Source organism: Ranitomeya imitator, chromosome 1 (assembly GCF_032444005.1).
Source record: "Ranitomeya imitator isolate aRanImi1 chromosome 1, aRanImi1.pri, whole genome shotgun sequence".
Taxonomy (NCBI): Eukaryota; Metazoa; Chordata; class Amphibia; order Anura; family Dendrobatidae; genus Ranitomeya; species Ranitomeya imitator.
In genome coordinates this window covers 5272813-5287738 of record NC_091282.1, presented here as the reverse complement: position 1 = coordinate 5287738, position 14926 = coordinate 5272813, and the positions used below count along the sequence as shown (strand labels likewise).

Genomic DNA, 14926 nt, shown 5'->3' with positions numbered 1-14926 from the left:
AAGTGCCAGTATTCACAGGAGATCTGTACTTAGTATGCAGTGTCTGTGTAGAGGTAATACAGAGATCACTGGTGGTATTATACACAGGAGCTCTGTATATAATGTATAGGTAATACAGTGATCACTGGTGACATTGTACACAGGACCTCTGTATATAGTATACAGTGTATAGTGTCAGTGTATAGGTAACACTGACTCACCAGTGACGCCTCTAGGTGAAGTCCTTCATCTTTCATCCAGCACAGACCGCCATCATTTCTTCCAGCCAGGACTCGTTTCTGCAGGAAATAACACAGTTATCTCGAGCTCCGCTTGTAGAATACATTACTTAATTTTTCAGAACTTCTACATTACACCACATGAAGAAAAAGAGGCGACATAGTGTCACTCTACACAGTAACAGGACCGCCCCCCCATTTAAAACAGTATACTCAAAAAATAAAATAAATACATCACTGCAGTAATAATATCCCTTAATTAGCCCCTATGGTAATACTATTCCCCACCCTGGCCCCGTGTATCTCATTCCTGGCTCCAGCCATATGTTCTCCCATCCTGCACTCATGAGTATCCATTCTACACCATATGATCTCCCCATCCTGCCCCATCTGTCTCCATCGTATCCATCCTGCCCCATGATCCAATCCTGCCCCATGTCTTTCATTCTGCCCCGTGTCTACATTCTGCCCATGCCTCCAGTCCTGCCCCCAGTGTGTCCAGCAATCTGCCCCAGTGTCTCCAGCATTACCCCCAGTGTGTCCAGCAATCTGCCGCAGTGTCTCCAGCATTGCCCCAGTGTGTCCAGCAATCTGCCCCAGTGTCTCCAGCATTGCCCCAGTGTCTACAGCATTGCCCCAGTGTCTCCAGCATTGCCCCAGTGTCTCCAGCAATCTGCCCCAGTGTCTCCAGCATTGCCCCCAGTGTGTCCAGCAATCTGCCCATGTCTCCAGCATTGCCCCAGTGTGTCCAGCAATCTGCCCCAGTGTCTCCAGCATTGCCCCAGTGTCTCCAGCATTGCCCCAGTGTCTCCAGCATTGCCCCAGTGTGTCCAGCAATCTGCCCTAGTGTCTCCAGCATTGCCCCAGTGTCTCCAGCATTGCCCCAGTGTCTCCAGCATTGCCCCAGTGTCTCCAGCAATCTGCCCCAGTGTCTCCAGCATTGCCCCCAGTGTCCAGAAATCTGCCCCAGTGTCTCCAGCATTGCCCCAGTGTCTCCAGCATTGCCCCAGTGTCTCCAGCAATCTGCCCCAGTGTCTCCAGCATTGCCACCAGTGTGTCCAGAAATCTGCCCCAGTGTCTCCAGCATTGCCCCAGTGTCTCCAGCATTGCCCCAGTGTCTCCAGCATTGCCCCAGTGTCTCCAGCAATCTGCCCCAGTGTCTCCAGCATTGCACCCAGTGTGTCCAGAAATCTGGCCCAGTGTCTCCAGCATTGCCCCCAGTGTGTCCAGCATCCTGCCCCCAGTGTCTCCAGCCTTGCCCCAGTGTCTCCAGCATTGCCCGAGTGTCTCCAGCATTGCCCCAGTGTGTCCACCGTTAGTTTATCAAAAAAAACAAAACAAAAAAAAAAACAGAGTCTCCTCACCTGTCCGCGTTCCAGGCGGCGAGCTCCCTCCAGCAGCGCACACTCGTCGGCGACTGACAATGACGTCAGACGCCGGCGACGTGTGCGCTGCGGCCGACTTCAGCTGCCAGCCTCCAATTGGCTGGCGGCTGTTGTTAACTATTGACGTGCGGGCGCGCGCCCGCACGTCAATAGGAAACCGCCGCAGCGCCGGAAGGGGCCCGGTGAGCAGATGAGAAGGGGCCCAATGCGGGCCCCCTCCCTCTGCCCACCGGGTACGGGGGCACATAAATGCTGGTGGGCATTCACAGTCACACCCCCCGCATTGTGCCGCCCGGGGCGGCCCGCCCCCCCCCCCCCCCCGCACCCTCCTTACTACGCCACTGTGTGGGGGACAGGGACATATCCAGAAGTAGCTGTGAAGACACAGGGAGGTCAGTGGGTGCTCTAGTCTACTGGCCCTAGACCTAGTGGACCAGGGCTCATCCCACTGAATGCCCACTTTCCTTTTCCTTGGGCAAAACACTACTCAGGCAACACAGGGTAAGAGTAAAATAGTGTGGAAATCCTTTAATGAACCATCAAACAGACAATAACATATAGAACAGTCCCAGCAAAATAACCAAGATGGTACATTACAGAGTCTCACCCTTCCGCTGACTCTCCGGTATAAGAGCAGCTGTGACTTCAGAGCTTCCAGGGCCAACTACCCCCTCCCACCAGTGGCACCCCACTTTTGGAAGGCACCCACAGAGGAGGTAACTACAAGTTTTTAAAGCTGACAGTCATTTGAGGTGCGCGGCCAAGTGACTAGAGGGTCTCCATGGTGCCAGGTGACCGGTTGGTCCCTATCCTGACTTACCCAAATGTATCCATGGTTTCAGTGATGGTCAATGGAGCAGATTTGAGAATCTGCCATGGTCCCCTAAGCCAACATCCTGTAGAATGTCAAATCTTTGTCCCTCTTGATGGAGTCATGTTGTCCTGGCTGTTCTGTCAAGTCACTTGATTCTTCTTGCAGAACGATAGAAATCCCTTTAAATGCCCACATCAGGTCATCATCCACAGGTCAGGGTGAAAGGTGAGATGAGTTTAATTCTCATTGTTTCAATATTTTATCAATCTGCATAGTTCGTCATTTTTGTTTTTTCACATCAATGAACTAGCAATCCTGGTAGAACGCATAATCAACATATTAACAAATATCTATTGTTCCATGACCCTGCGTCCCTGTCCTTAGGAGATAACAGACAATAAGTTACAACAATCAACTCAAGTGCCAACATTCAGACAATATGACAATAGTCCTTGTTTCTTGAGTAACTGAAGAAAACCACATAAATTCAAAAGTCGACATAAAAGATAAAAGCCTATGTCTCTGGGCCTACTGTATTTATGTCTGAATAATTACAATTAAATGCTGTGAGTCTACAGTAGCTATTATGAAGGATTAAAGGGATAGTACATGAAAGGTGAGGAGAGAAGTTCATGCCAGCAGCTTGGCCATAGCCTCCGACTCTGACGTCATACTATGCATCTAGTTTTGAAGCACCATTAGATAATTTGTTCTGGCCTGGGGATGGTTATGGGGCTTCTCCAGATACATAAGGCTCTTAATGAAAAGGAAAGAATGAGGATTGGATTCCTGTATTAAATAGTTTTTATCCAGACTTATACTAGCAGCATTCCTGATCTATATTTGTGGAATAATTGCAGGGAATTTAGAAATGTTGATGAAAACTGTCAGTCTCCTATAAATAAAAACACTGCTAAATACAGCAGAGTCAAGGAACGTCTGGGCAGAGGGACACACAAGACGGAATGGCTGCAGGGTGCGGTGAATTTGATGTACAGAAAATATAATCTAGTAGTTTGGGGTGGGACAATATACACCATCCCATCAAAACCATGGTCCTCTTGTCATGTCATGTAGTTTGTAACAAGTCTAATGGTGGATGGAACCACTTTACCATGGACTGAGGAGAACCTGGAGGGGTGTAACTAGGCAAACACCTGAGGTCATGTTAGACTTTGCTCCAGATGGATGCCAGGTGCTACTCCAGGACAGACCTTGGACATACGGCAGCTGGTTCCCAAAGGGTCAGGAAGCTGGAATGGCCAGGAACATGATGACTTGGCTAGTAGAGGCAGGCATAGCAGGTATACTGGAAGATAAGGCAGGTGCAGGTGGATATGGCTGGTATACTGGCTGGCACGGCAGGTGCAGGTGGGTGTAGATGGTATACAGACTATACCAGCAGGTTCAGGCGGGTATAGCTGGTATACAGACAAGGGTCCAAAGATGAACAAATGTCTACTGACAAGTGTAGGGTTTTGAGAAAATTATAAAAATTGCCTCTTCCGGGAGAAAGAAGACAGGAAAACTAGTGCCACCTATTGGAAGTAACAATCCTTGAAGTCAATATCGGTCCTTTAAAAGGGCCTTGTCATATGATTTCGTAAAAGATGGCAAGCCAGAAATGCCAATCTTGAATGCCTCATAACTTCTCCCAATACTGCGCGGTGGTGGCCTTAGCAACTGGTATGGTCTGCCTAAACACAGGCCTGCTCCTCTAAATTTGCGCATGTCCAACATGACAATTTTAATTGGCGATGCATTACATTCAGAAGACTTATGGGTGAGCACACAACACCAGCTATAAAGTATTAATTACATTCCAAAGTTAAGATCTGAAGATCAAATGAAGTTTATAAACTGAAGATGACATGTGAAGATTAAGGGAAAATATCAGTACCATGCTCTGTACTGGAAAGGGTACCTAGAGTCACAAGGTATCCTGGACAAGATGGCAGCTATGGCTGGCCAAGATTGGATATGGAATAGAAGGCATTACCACCACCAAAATAACTCTGGCAGATTCAGTAGTGTGAACTATTAATGGTACCAATTCAACAGACAAACTTCTAATCAAGTGGCCAACGAATCAAGGAACCAATTCAGGATGAACCACAGAGGAACACACAAGGCTGAGGAAACACAGAGTCTTCAAAAAAGGCACCAAAATCAAGTTATTACCTGCATGTAGAGTGATCTTATTAAATCCCTGGGGATATCAACAGGTTGCAATATGTCGGATTTCTGGTCAATGCAATACTAACATTACATTGGTTCCTACCTAGATGACACTAAAAAACAGTGTTGTGTCAATGGCAATTAAGTATGATACTGAAAACTATACAAGGTATCAGGTCTGAGGAGGAGATCAGATACAAGAGCTGTGGATAATACATCATAGGAGGAGGACACCAGATACAAGAAATGTGAATCATACAACATATGAGGAGGATACCAGATACAAGAGATAAGGATTTACAAGGAACAAAGTCTGAGGAGGAAATCAGATACAGGAGATGCTGACCAGACAATGTATTAGAAGGACACCAAATACAAGATCTGCCAACTAGGGTTGAGCGAAACGGGTCGGCCAGATTCAGAAGTCGCCGACTTTTGGCAAAGTCGGGTTTCATGAAACCCGACCCGACCCCTGTGTGGGGTCGGCCATGAGGTCGGTGATCTTCTGATCTGGAATCGGAATTCCGATACAGAGTTCCGATATGTTTAAGATATCGTGAATCGGTATCAAAATTCATATTTAAGTGTAAAATAAAGAATAAAAATAAAAAAATATTGATATACTCACCCTCGGACGCGCCCTGGTACTAACCGGCAGCCTTCCTTCCTAAGAATGAGCGCCTGAAGGGCCTTCGATGACGTCGCGGCTTGTGATTGGTCGCGTGAGCGGTCACATGGGCGGTCACGCGACCAATCACAAGCCGCGACGTCATCTAAGGTCCTTCAGGCGCTAATTCTTAGGAAGGAAGCGTCCGAGGGCGCGTCCGAGGGTGAGTATATTCCTAATAGGTATATACTCACCCCGGACGCGCCCTGGTTCTAACCCGCAGCCTTCCTTCCTAAGAATGAGCGCCTGAAGGACCTTAGATGACGTCGCGGCTTGTGATTGGTCGCGTGACGCCCATGTGACCGCTCACGCGACCAATCACAAGCCGCGACGTCATCGAAGGTCCTTCAGGCGCTCATTCTTAGGAAGGAAGGCTCCCGGTTACAACCAGGGCACGTCCGAGGATAAGTATATCAATATTTTTTATTTTGATTCTTTATTTTACACTTAAATATGGATCCCAGCTATTGATGATGCTCTGATACAGTAATGGATCTCTTACCCCCCCCCCCCTTGTCTTTTTCAACCACTTGTCTTTGTCTGCGTGTATAAATGTATTGTCTAAATGTTCCCAAGGTTAATTTAGAATTTGATTATACTTATGTATATTCCCCTGCGTGGGATATTGTTGTGTATATTGCTTGGTTTTTCTTTGAAAAATAAAAACAAGTTGAAACTAAATATGGATCCCAGGGCCTGAAGGAGAGTTTTTTTCTCCTTCAGACCCTGGGAACCATTAGAAACCCAATGCACTGCATTGCGTTTCGGCCGACCCCGACCCCGACTTTTCTATAGGATCGGCCGATTTCACTCGACCCTACTTTTGAAAAAGTCGGGTTTCGTGAAACCCGACCCGATCGTATAAAAAGAAAAGTCGCTCAACCCTATTGCCAACCACACAAGGAACAAGGTCTGAGAAGGACACAAGATATAGGAGATGACGACCATACAATGTATGAGGAGGACACCAAATGCCACATACAAGGAATGAGGTCTGAGAAGGAGACCAGATACAAGAGCTGAGGATCATTCAGGGTCTGAAGAGGAGGCGAGACACATGAGCTGCTGACAACACAATATACAAAGATGAGGATCATACAACATATGAGGAGGATACCAGATACAAGAGTTGAGGATCATACAAGGAACAAGGTCTGAGGAGGATACCAGATACAGGATCTGCAGACCATATAAGCGACGAGTTCTGAGGAGACCCGATACAAGAACTGGGGATCAAACATGGAACAAGGTCTGAGGAGAACACTAGATACAAGAGCTGCTGACCATTCAGCATATGATGAAGACACTACATACTGTACATACAAGGTCTGAGGACACCATATGCAAGACCTGAGGATCATAAAAGGTGTGAAGAGGAGACATGTTACAATATTTGTGGATCATACAAGGTCTAAAGATGAGGCCAGATACAAGATCTGTCAACCATACAAGGAACGAGAACAGAAGAGAAGGTCAGATACAAGGGCTGTTAACCATGCAACGTATGAAGAGGACACCAGATACAAGAGCTGCTGATGATATTGCAATGTACGAGTAGTACACCAGACACAAGAGCTGAGGATGATACAAGTTACAAGGTCTGAGGAGGACATCAGGCACAAGAGCTGAAGAGGAGGATAAAAGGAAGGTGATGTCACTTCGAGAAGGCAACTTGTATGACTCCAGGGACACAGTCTTATGAAGAGTCCAGCCGGTAACCTGATGTCAGTATTATGCAGTTAATGAGCCAAATAGAATCCAATTAAAATGGTTGTCAGGGCTATGGCAGCAAGCACAAGGGGAAGTGTGTAATCCTCTTACATTCCTGAGCGCAGGGAGATTATCGGGACTTATACTCTTAGTTAATAATTGATGGTATTATTGCGCTAACCTCTCTGATTTTGCTCGATTATTTATATGGTAGTAATCACTGCCATCATCGCTGACCCAAAGAGTTCGCAATATAATCTCCTGTCGCACAATGTGTCACTACATCCATCATTCCTGACCCCGGGAGCTCACAATCTAACCTCCCAGTCTCACATATCATATGCATGTACTCATTAGAACAGTAACATCGGAGAGATGCAGGGCAACAATGACAAGGATTTACCCCTAAGTCATGCTACATCAGAGAAGCATTAAAGGCAGGTTCTCGGTGTAGGGATGAAACACAAAGTGTCATGGAGTGATGAGTGCAAAGGTCATCCATGGAAGAACAATGAAGAACTGTCAAACCTCTTTGAACATTCCCTGTATAACTGGCCAATTTCGACCACATCCCAGTGGTGGTCAACCAAATGCTACTAATAAACCAGTTAATTCAGATTCTAGCAGAAAAGTTGCAAAATACAGAAGCCCGTGGCTCAACTCACAATTGCAGCTCCACAAATTTTCGCACTGAACCCAAAATGAATCTTCTGGATTGGTTTAAGTGAATAAAAAAGACTGAGGGATAAAATTCAGATTGTCCCTGAAGTCCTGCTACTGAGATTCAACATGTGGGTCTTATAGCAGCCCGGTAGCCAGGGTCTGCCCAGGACTTGGCCATTTCTCTACTTAGGCCCTAATCTCCTGATACCTCCCACACATAATCTCCAGTATATAACCTGTCCTCTCCATACATCTCTGTCCTTATCTCCTGATACCCCCACACATAATCTCCAGTATATAACCTGTCCTCTCCATACATCTCTGTCCTAATCTCCGGATACCTCCCCACACATAATCTCCAGTAAATAACCCGTCCTCTCCATACATCTCTGTCCTAATCCCCTTATACCCCCCACACATGATCTCCAGTATATAACCTGTCCTCTCCATACATCTGTCCTAATCTCCTGATACCTCCCCACACATAATCTCCAGTATATAACCTGTCCTCTCCATACATCTCTGCCCTAATCTCCTGATATTTCCCCACACATAATCACCAGTATATAACCTGTCCTCTCCATACATCTCTGTCCTAATCCCCTTATACCCCCCACACATAATCTCCAGTATATAACCTGTCCTCTCCATACATCTCTGCCCTAATCTCCTGATACCTCCCACACATAATCTCCAGTATATAACCTGTCCTCTCCATACATCTCTGTCCTAATCTCCTGATACCTCCCACACATAATCTCCAGTATATAACCTGTCCTCTCCATACATCTCTGTCCTAATCTCCTGATACCTCCCACACAAAATCTCCAGTATATAACCTGTCCTCTCCATACATCTCTGCCCTATTCTCCTGATACCTCCCACACATAATCTCCAGTATATAACCTGTCCTCTCCATACATCTCTGTCCTAATCTCCTGATACCTCCCACACATAATCACCAGTATATAACCTGTCCTCTCCATACATCTCTGTCCTAATCCCCTTATACCCCCCACACATAATCTCCAGTATTTAACCTGTCCTCTCCATACATCTCTGCCTTCATCTCCTGATACCTCCCCACACATAATCTCCAGTATATAACCTGTCCTCTCCATACATCTCTGTCCTAATCCCCTTATACCCCCCACACATAATCTCCAGTATTTAACCTGTCCTCTCCATAAATCTCTGTCCTAATCCCCTTATACCCCCCACACGTAATCTCCAGTATATAACCTGTCCTCTCCATACATCTCTGCCCTAATCTCCTGTTACCTTCCCACACATTATCTCCAGTATATAACCTGTCCTCTCCATACATCTCTGCTCTAATCTCCTGTTACCTTCCCACACATTATCTTCAGTGTATAACCTGTCCTCTCCATACATCTCTGCCCTAATCTCCTGTTACCTTCCCACACATTATCTTCAGTGTATAACCTGTCCTCTCCATACATCTCTGCTTTAATCTACTGATACATCCCATACATAATCTCCAGTATATAACCTGTTCTCTCCATACATCTCTGCTCTAATCTACTGATACATCCCATACATAATCTCCAGTATATAACCTGTCCTCTCCATACATCTCTGTCCTAATCTCCTGATACCTCCCACACATACTCTCCAGTATATACCCTGTCCTCTCCATACATCTCTACCATAATCTCCTGATACCTCCCACACATAATCTCCAGTATATAACCTGTCCTCTCCATACATCTCTGCTCTAATCTCCTGATACCTCCCCCCACATAATCTCCAGTATATAACCTGTCCTCTCCATACATATCTCATAATCTCCTGATACCTCCCCACACATAATCTCCAGTATATAACCTGTCCTCTCCATACATCTCTGCCCTAATCTCCTGATACCTCCCACACATAATCTCCAGTATATAACCTGTCCTCTCTGTACATCTCTGCTCTAATCTCCTGATACCTCCCCCCACATAATCTCCAGTATATAACCTATCCTCTCCATACATCTCTGCCCTAATCTCCTGATACCCCCCCATACATAATCTCCAGTATATAACCTGTCCTCTCCATACATCTCTGCTCTAATCTCCTGATACCTCCTCACACATAATCTCCAGTATATAACCTGTCCTCTCTGTACATCTCTGCTCTATTCTCCTGATACCTCCCCACACATAATCTCCAGTATATAACCTGTCCTCTCCATACATCTCTGCTCTAATCTCCTGATACCTCCCCCCACATAATCTCCAGTATATAACCTGTCCTCTCCATACATCTCTCATAATCTCCTGATACCCCCCCATACATAATCTCCAGTATATAACCTGTCCTCTCCATACATCTGTCCTAATCCCCTTATACCCCCCACACATAATATCCAGTATATAACCTGTCCTCTCCATACATCTCTGTCCTAATCCCCTGATACCTCCTCACACATAATCTCCAGTATATAACCTGTCCTCTCCATACATCTCTGCCCTATTCTCCTGATACCTCCCACACATAATCTCCAGTATATAACCTGTCCTCTCCATACATCTCTGTCCTAATCCCCTTATACCCCCCACACATAATCTCCAGTATTTAACCTGTCCTCTCCATACATCTCTGCCTTCATCTCCTGATACCTCCCCAAACATAATCTCCAGTGTATAACCTGTCCTCTCCATACATCTCTGCCCTAATCTCCTGATACCTTCCACACATTCTCTCCAGTATCTAACCCGTCCTCTCCATAAATCTCTGTCCTAATCCCCTTATACCCCCCACACGTAATGTCCAGTATATAACCTGTCGTCTCCATACATCTCTGCCCTAATCTCCTGTTACCTTCCCACACATAATCTCCAGTATATAACCTGTCCTCCCCATACATCTCTGCCCTAATCTCCTGATACCTCCCACACATAATCTCCAGTATATAACCTGTCCTCTCCATACATCTCTGCCCTAATCTCCTGATACCTCGCAACACACATAATCTTCAGTATATAACCTGTCCTCTACATAAATCTCTGCCCTAATCTCCTGATACCCCTCTCTCATAATCTCCAGTATATAACCTGTCCTCTCCATACATCTCTGCTTTAATCTACTGATACATCCCATACATAATCTCCAGTATATAACCTGTTCTCTCCATACATCTCTGCTCTAATCTACTGATACATCCCATACATAATCTCCAGTATATAACCTGTCCTCTCCATACATCTCTGTCCTAATCTCCTGATACCTCCCACACATACTCTCCAGTATATACCGTCCTCTCCATACAACTCTACCATAATCTCCTGATACCTCCCACACATAATCTCCAGTATATAACCTGTCCTCTCCATACATCTCTGCCCTAATCTACTGATACATCCCATACATAATCTCCAGTATATAACCTGTCCTCTCCATACATCTCTACCATAATCTCCTGATACCTCCCCACACATAATCCCCAGTATATAACCTGTCCTCTCCATACATCTCTGCTCTATTCTCCTAATACCTCCCCACACTTAATCTCCAGTATATAACCTGTCCTCTCCATATATCTCTGCTCTAATCTCCTGATACCTCCCCCCACATAATCTCCAGTATATAACCTGTCCTCTCCATACATCTCTCATAATCTCCTGATACCTCCCACACATAATCTCCAGTATATAACCTGTCCTCTCTGTACATCTCTGCTCTAATCTCCTGATACCTCCCCCCACATAATCTCCAGTATATAACCTGTCCTCTCCATACATCTCTGCTCTAATCTCCTGATACCTTCTCACACATAATCTCCAGTATATAACCTGTCCTCTCCATACATCTCTGCTCTAATCTCCTGGTACCTCCACACACATAATCTCCAGTATATAACCTATCCTCTCCATACATCTCTGTCCTAATCTCCTGATACCTCCCACACATAAGCTCCAGTATATATCCTGTCCTCTCTGTACATCTCTGCTCTAATCTCCTGATACCTCCCCCCACATAATCTCCAGTATATAACCTGTCCTCTCCATACATCTCTGCCCTAATCTCCTGATACCCCCCCATACATAATCTCCAGTATATAACTTGTCCTCTCCATACATCTCTGCCCTCATCTCCTGATACCTCCCCACACATAATCTCCAGTATATAACCTGTCCTCTCCATACATCTCTGCCCTAATCTCCTGATACCTCCCACACATTCTCTCCAGTATCTAACCCGTCCTCTCCATAAATATCTGTCCTAATCCCCTTATACCCCCCACACGTAATCTCCAGTATATAACCTATCCTCTCCATACATCTCTGTCCTAATCTCCTGATACCTCCCACACATAAGCTCCAGTATATATCCTGTCCTCTCTGTACATCTCTGCTCTAATCTCCTGATACCTCCCCCCACATAATCTCCAGTATATAACCTGTCCTCTCCATACATCTCTGCCCTAATCTCCTGATACCCCCCCATACATAATCTCCAGTATATAACCTGTCCTCTCCATACATCTCTGCCCTCATCTCCTGATACCTCCCCACACATAATCTCCAGTATATAACCTGTCCTCTCCATACATCTCTGTCCTAATCTCCTGATACCTCCCACACATAATCTCCAGTATATAACCTGTCCTCTCCATACATCTCTGCCCTAATCTCCTGTTACCTCCCCACACATAATCTCCAGTATATAACCTGTCCTCTCCATACATCTCTGCCCTAATCTCCTGATACCTCCCACACATTCTCTCCAGTATCTAACCCGTCCTCTCCATAAATATCTGTCCTAATCCCCTTATACCCCCCACACGTAATCTCCAGTATATAACCTGTCCTCTCCATACATCTCTGCCCTAATCTCCTGTTACCTCCCCACACATAATCTCCAGTATATAACCTGTCCTCTCCATACATCTCTGTCCTAATCTCCTGATACCTCCCACACATAATCTCCAGTATATAACCTGTCCTCTCCATACATCTCTGCCCTAATCTCCTGATACCTCGCAACACACATAATCTTCAGTATATAACCTGTCCTCTCCATACATCTCTGCTCTAATCTACTGATACATCCCATACATAATCTCCAGTATATAACCTGTCCTCTCCATACATCTCTGCTCTAATCTCCTGGTACCTCCACACACATAATCTCCAGTATATAACCTATCCTCTCCATACATCTCTGTCCTAATCTCCTGATACCTCCCACACATACTCTCCAGTATATAACCTGTCCTCTCCATACATCTCTACCATAATCTCCTGATACCTCCCACACATAATCTCCAGTATATAACCTGTCCTCTCCGTACATCTCTGCTCTAATCTCCTGATACCTGCCCCCACATAATCTCCAGTATATAACCTGTCCTCTCTGTACATCTCTGCTCTATTCTCCTGATACCTCCCCACATATAATCTCCAGTATATAACCTGTCCTCTCCATACATCTCTGCTCTAATCTCCTGATACATCCCCCCACATAATCTCCAGTATATAACCTGTCCTCTCCATACATCTCTCATAATCTCCTGATACCTCCCCACACATAATCTCCAGTATACAACCTGTCCTCTCCATACATCTCTGCCCTAATCTCCTGATACCTCCCACACATAATCTCCAGTATATAACCTGTCCTCTCTGTACATCTCTGCTCTAATCTCCTGATACCTCCCCCCACATAATCTCCAGTATATAACCTGTCCTCTCCATACATCTCTGCCGTAATCTCCTGATACCCCCCCATACATAATCTCCAGTATATAACCTGTCCTCTCCATACATCTCTGCTCTAATCTCCTGATACCTCCACACATAATCTCCAGTATATAACCTGTCCTCTCCATACATCTCCTCTGCTCTAATCTCCTGATACCTCCTCACACATAATCTCCAGTATATAACCTGTCCTCTCCATACATCTCTGCTCTCATCTCCTGGTACCTCCCCACACATAATCTCCAGTATATAACCTGTCCTCTCCATACATCTCTGCCCTCATCTCCTGATACCTCACCACACATAATCTCCAGTATATAACTTGTCCTCTCCATACATCTCTGTCCTAATCTCCTGATACCTCCACACATAATCTCCAGTATATAACCTGTCCTCTCCATACATCTCTGCTCTAACCTCCTGATACCTCCACACATAATCTCCAGTATATAACCTGTCCTCTCCATACATCTCTGCTCTAACCTCCTGATACCTCCCCACACATAATCTCCAGTATATAACCTGTCCTCTCCTTACATCTCTGTCCTAATCTCCTGATACCTCTGGAGCGCCCCCAGACACAGGGCCACCAGTCACTCGGTACCGGTCCCTTCTCCTTCTGTTCTGCGGTTGGCACGGTGGCTGGACCCGGTCGTGACCCTGCTAAGGGGCGTCCAATGGAAATGGTAGTACAGTCTGTCAGGAGTTTGTGACGCCACCTCTGGTGTTCGGTCAGGGTGACTGACGCTGCTGTGGGTCCGCTGGGGTGATGGAATGGCAGCCGGATGGTATACTTTCCCACAGGTGAAGTATGTCCCCAGGGCTTCCCACTAAGGTGGATGGTGATGGTGTGAGGTGCAGGCAATAACGAGGACACAGGGTTGCAGTCTCTTTACCTTTTACTGAAGGCTTCAGTACACTCAGTCCAGAGCACGTTCAACCGGGCTATCAGAGACCGGCCGGTCCGATGGGCACATCAAGAGTTTCCCTCGCAGATGGAAATCGTTGCCTACCAATAGCGCCTGTGTGTTGTAGTCCTACCCTGCTGAGCATTCGGAATAGTCCTCACAACTGCTGTTCTCTTTTGTTCGTTCTCTACAGCTTTCTCTCTTTCTCTCTCGTTCTTTGGTTCCAGATGTTACTAGTTTCTAACGTCCCCCAGATATGTTATGGCTAGGACGCCACCCGTTTGACGGGAAGGCTTGGAGGTCTTCCGGGACCCTAGAGACGCCCCTCTCCCAATGTTGCCCCCTAAGTCTTCGTAGGTGTAAAAGATAGACAGCCAACCTATAATCAACTGTCCAGCGGAATTTGAAGTAAAGCCTGAAGTCAGTTACTCCTACGGTGATCCGGCCACCGACTACGCGCCTCAGTAAGATGTTGCCTTCCTCTCTCGGCACGACTCTTACTGGCTCTCCTTTGTGCTGATCTAGTTTACACTGTTCCACAATATCCTTCCCCTCTTGTCTCTTCCTTAGGATACCGCCGCAAGGTGTGCAGGCGCGGTTCCGTAACGTTCTGTTCTGTCGCTAGGCACCTGCCAGGTTCCCACGCCTGACAGGGACCCCCCTGTGTCTTCT

At 46.1% G+C, this 14926-nt stretch overlaps 1 protein-coding gene across 1 annotated transcript in view; it reads left to right on the top strand.

The window, feature by feature from the left end:
• CA9 (carbonic anhydrase 9) overlaps nt 1-14926 on the top strand; it is a 290038-nt gene that overhangs the window by 81072 nt on the left and 194040 nt on the right. The window lies entirely within an intron of this gene.